This window comes from Ostrea edulis, chromosome 6 (genome assembly GCF_947568905.1).
Source record: "Ostrea edulis chromosome 6, xbOstEdul1.1, whole genome shotgun sequence".
Taxonomy (NCBI): Eukaryota; Metazoa; Mollusca; class Bivalvia; order Ostreida; family Ostreidae; genus Ostrea; species Ostrea edulis.
In genome coordinates, this window is record NC_079169.1 from 66,832,068 (window position 1) to 66,837,855 (window position 5,788).

Here is a 5,788-nt window from a genome sequence, read left to right on the forward strand (position 1 = left end):
CATGAACACCTTATGCAGTTGATAATGGAATATTGCTACATAAATATGGAAAGTGTTGACAGCAGGTGTCGTAAGAGCAGATCATAGGCCTAAATTTTGCAGCCCTTCACCGGCGATGGTGACGTCTCCATGTGATTGGAAGATTCTCGAGCAGGACGATTAACAATATTCAATCAATCTATCGAGTTGAAGGCCACATCAAGAGAAGAGTTAAACTAACTCTCAATCACTATTAATTTTGCATTGCTTACTGTCTAGGTATGAAAATCCTAAAATGAAAAGAGACACTAAATTTTCCGTTCAAATTATGACTTCCATGGCACAATATTTTATCTCCTGAAATTGAAGAGTTCCTATACTCTGTATTATCTAGTACAGATACATTGTATCTTCACATACCTTCTGGTAAAAACAAAATATTGAAACTCTTCAATTTCGGGAGATAAAACATTGCGCCTTGGAAGTCATCATTTGAACGGAAAATTTAGTAATAGTTTATCATATGGAATTTACATACTTAGACGGTAAGTAATGCAGCATTAATAGCGATACAGATTTGGTTTGATAGTCAAGTAACTTATTTGAAGCGAACAGCAGTGTCACTCAAATGCACATTAATTGCTAGAACCGGCCCGAAGCTGAGAGTAAATTTCCAGACTTGAATTATGAAGGACTGCACCGAGATTCAGTGAAGGCGTCAGTCCAAATATTCAGCCAAGCCGAATCTCAGCCGAGATTAAAGGGGATGGTAAAAATGTCGATCATAGCGCCGTAGTTACGTTCGAGTCATTCAAAATGTGTTTCTATCACTGCCAGCTACAGCATGCGAACAGGAGTACCGCAAACCGCGTACATAATACGCCCTTAAAAATGCTAACACACAGGGTGCCATTTTGAAACTTTGCTTCAGGTAGTATCGGCCATCATTAGGCTGTGACATACTTTCTTTGCATTGTATGAATAAAGAGTATTAGCTTAAAACTGTGACAAGAGGTAGATCGACAAATCAAAAGAGTTCTGAGTGTAAGATATTTCCCCAAATTTGACCAAGTTCAACAACCTGAAAATATTTAAAACATTAAAGAAAAGAAAAAATTATTCAGAATTAAAACCCTTGTACTATGCACATCTTCAAGTATTTACAAAGACCCAAACAATGACGGATTTAAGGGGGGCGCAGACAGCGACCCCTCCCTATTTTTTTTTAATTTAAGGTAAATCGTGGTATCTTGTTTCCCGGAGAAATAAATGACAAAATCTTTTGATTTCTTGAATTACTTTATTGAGAGAACTTAACTTTTTCCAAAAACCCTTAAAATTTATGTCATTTTACTAATTTCACCTTATTAAAAATAGAAAATAGTACTAATGACTTATATAGGAGACATGTTTCAAGTCCTATAAAATCTATAAAATCCAGGAGCTTCAGGGGGCTTCGCCACCTGGCTCACTCCAATGCTTCGCCCTGTCTCATACAGTGCCCCGCCCCCCCCCCCCTTAACCGCAAATCCTGGATCCGCCCCTGCCTAGCTTTTAAACTGTGAGAGGAGTTAAAAGGACAAACCATGCCCTTTATCTAATATAATATTTCTTCAAAACGGACTAAGTCCAACAACCTGTAATTTTCTCAAAAGTTGAAGAAAGTCAGAATCCTTGCCACATGCACATCTTCCATACCCATACAAATACTCTGTAAAATAGGAAAGTCCTCACTTGAAAACTGTGGGAGGAGTTCATCGGACAAATCATGTACTTTCTATGTAATATATCCCCAAAACGGACTAAGTTAAACAACCTGTAATTTTCTGAAAAATTGAAGAAAATCAAAATCCTTGCCACATGCACATCTTCAATATCCATACAAACACTCTGTAAAACAAGATGGTCCTCACTTGAAAATTGTGGGAAGAGTCAACCGGACAAATTATGTACCCTCCATGTACCAATAATTTTAAAATAAAGGGGCAAAACTCCTGCAAAAAAGGTTCAAATGGATTAAAATTGCAACATGATCTAGAGTGATCCACAAAGAAGCTACATAGCAAGTTTTAGCTTGATATGCGAAAGAAAAATGAAATTAGAAACAGAAAGCCCCGAACAGACGGACGGACGTACAGGCATCGCTGTGCCATAATACGGCTAAAGACGGGCGTATAAAAACTAAAAGAAATCCATTTGGTCGTTAATTTTCGCTTCCCTAAGTTTGTGGAATACAACAAATTTTTTCTTGGTGCAACTAGATATATTAACATGGGAACCTTTACATAATTACAAGATGACCTCTAGGTATTTTGAAGGTGACTTATCTGAGCCACGTTCTTTAGAGATTGGTGAGTGGGGGGTGGTGTAATCAAACACTTTCTCTTGAAAGAAACAAAATACAGGGCATGGAATTGTGCATTGTCTTATCATTAAATTACTGGCAATGGACCATAACAAAATAGTCCTGATTGGAAATAACCCTTATCTTTATAAGTAAAAGGATACTGCTTATCAAAGACGGTTTTTTTTTGGACCCATGACACAACCTCATGTGTCTTTGTTAATGTTTGTCAAATAATGAAACACTGGCACTGGCGTCAATGGATTTGAACCCTAAATAGAGTTGTCACTCTCTAGGGAACCAAGACAAGATAAAAGGCGACAGGAGGGAGGTTTAACGGCATCATTGAAATTTATTTCCCAAAACAGTTCTCAAGATTAGGAGGAGCAGAACACGATCCGAACAAAATATGTCAGTCAGAGTTGAGCCATAGAAATGTGTAGAAATCGGTTTTCAAGATAAGTTATTTCATGTTCTCTCTCTATATCAGTTAAGATGTCACCCACTCGAAAACATCCACAATGGTAGACGGAGAATTAATAAACTCCTATAATGATCCCGATATAGAAAAAGGTTTTGTCAGTTTATTTTCTTTTGATTCGCGAAGTTTAAATCGTAACTGTTTCTTTAAGGATGCCCTGTTTGTCGATTAGGTTGTAAAATAGATTCATTTCATAGCTTGACGTCATTTTTTCCCTAAGATGAATGTGTAAAAAAAGAAGATTGTTAATCGCTGGCTTTGTCCGTTCATCTATGATAAGAAAGTTTCGGGATGGGAGACCAGAAAGAATATTGAAAGTGACATGCCCTTTTTTCATCAATATCATGAATTATTCAAGTACATCAACAAGAAACAAAAGCGCTCCATCGGGAAAAATTATAATTCCAACTCTGAGAGCATGTCAGCCAAACTGCACAGATTTCTTCGTCGTGTTTCATGAAAGAAAAGAAAACTAAAGATTATTTGACCGAGATTCAGAGCTGGAACAGACAATTATTTTGCATACGGTGGATTCTGCAAGACAGTATTGTCTACTTACTTACTTGCAAAATATCATCCCTTTGGAGTTATATCTACGATGTATTGTGTATACGGCATTGATTCTCGACAGGCTTGCGATAGCTACTCAACTCATTGCATATCACGCAACATTTAACGACTGCCAAAGGTCAAGCAGCCTGTCTACGGCGCACGATTCCACCAAATAAAATATACCGTCCATAAACAATCCTGGATTTGAGCAAATTGAGATGATATAGTACAAGTAAATATGAATGTTATAGTACAAGTAAATATGAATGATATAGTACAAGTTAATATGAATGATATAGTACAAGTAAATATGAATGTTATAGTACAAGTAAATATGAATGATATAGTACAAGTAAATATGAATGTTATAGTACAAGTAAATATGAATGATATAGTACAAGTAAATATGAATGTTATAGTACAAGTAAATATGAATGATATAGTACAAGTAAATATGAATGATATTATACTGTAAATTCCTTATGTTATGAGATAACTTTGTTTCGCGAATTCGCCTAAATAAAATAAAGACGGATTTTTATTTTTTTGGTTAGGAATTCTTTAGAAAACGCGGTATTTTTAATTACTTGCAAACAAACGGAACGCATCGTAAGCTCTATAGATACAAACGCCTGGAGGAATTTTAACAATAAAGTAGTATGAAATGTTTTAAACTTTATTATTATTATTATATTTTTGGCCGAATTTATGCGTAATCGTTACATGTTCGCTCATGTTGTCCAGAGAGCTACGGAACTGCAGCTGTTCTTGAGTGAACATGTGACGATTACAGGCATTTCAACAATCTCATTTGAAGTCAGCATTTCGCAAATTCTGTCGTTGTTATGATGATTTTACTTGCAAATACCAGCGGTCGTTAGTTTGAATGCAGTCTTCAAGTCACTCAAATTGTTAGGCCGTTCTTTACATAATGATTTTGATTACGGAATACTCCGTTTACCTGATCAAGATAGAGGACTCGTGTCAGGTGTAACCGGTCACCATGGGATACTTACTCCTCCTAGGCGCCTGATCCTACCTCAGGTGTCTCCGAGGGTCCGTGTTTTTCCTACTCTTAATTTTGTATTCGATATGGGATTTACGAGATTATTATTACATTTCATTCAATACTCGCTAACTCATCAAATAATTTAAAATGGTATGCATAATTATCATTTTTTTTTATTTTATATTTTTCACTTAGTAATTCTAAAATTACAGTATATAGTTATTTTAATGGTTATCCTATTACAGTTAATTGACGATGGTTAATAACATATCTATGTACTAAACGTGCAATATTCAATATTCAGAATAGCTTTTGAAACCTGCAACATCCATACAAAGCATAAATTAATCATGGTACTGAAAACTGACCATAGTACATATAAATTGACATGGTACTTATTAAATGACCATGGAAAAGGTTTTGTTTCTTTAGGTTATATTTAGTGGTATTTCGCCCACATACAATCAAACTGAAAAGCAAAAGAAAATACTGTCATTTTATATTTACCGATAAGTGTAAATTTTACACACAGTTTTATAATACAGACAAAACATTACTTGTCGTGGGAGAGCGAATTCTTTTAGTAAGAGAAAAAAAACAACCCTCTTAAAAACAAAAATGAGGTACGGTCTTTAATTTAACCCAAAGTTCAAAATCCTAATTTGTGGTGTGTTGGGGGTGTTAGTGGATATTAGGGCGATCTTCAGTATACAATTACATCAGTCAACCTTACATTCTCCACTACCTTTTACTAATTGCCAGAAAAATGTGGGGGCTTAATTTTCAATTTTAATCAAAGAGACTTGATTGGAATGATTTTCTGATTTAAATGATTATTCAAAGAGGGACTTGACTGAAATAATCTTCGGTTTCTCTGCCTGGTGAATGATTGTACAATTTCTTTTCAATCAGTTTCTAATGATGAACTAAGCTCTACCAAAGACAATGACTGCAAGGCAATGCATTAGCACAATACCGCCAGTCACAGTCTTGGGATAAAGGGAAAGGTGTTGATATTTAAAACACATGTACGTCGAAGCCTACCATATCGGGATATGGTTAAACATCCATTATGAATATTTTCAATTCAATTCTTTATTAATAACTTCGACCTGTACAGCTCAGCTGTTACATAAATCATTAATGACACAGTTGATATCAGAAAATAAAGACATACATATGACGGAGAATACAATTACACATTTTGTTCTCGGACTTTCAATGTTAGGTGTATACATTTCCAAAGGTTACACATGTCTTTCAAGTTATAACTATAAGTTATCGCATGAATTCAGTGACGTAGCCCAACAAACACATGCCGGTCCACTTCTGGCAATCCCGAAATTAAGATACTCAATGTATAACGAAAGGATAATGAACAATTTTGAAGGATTTAATCAACATAAGTGTATATTGTTTAATA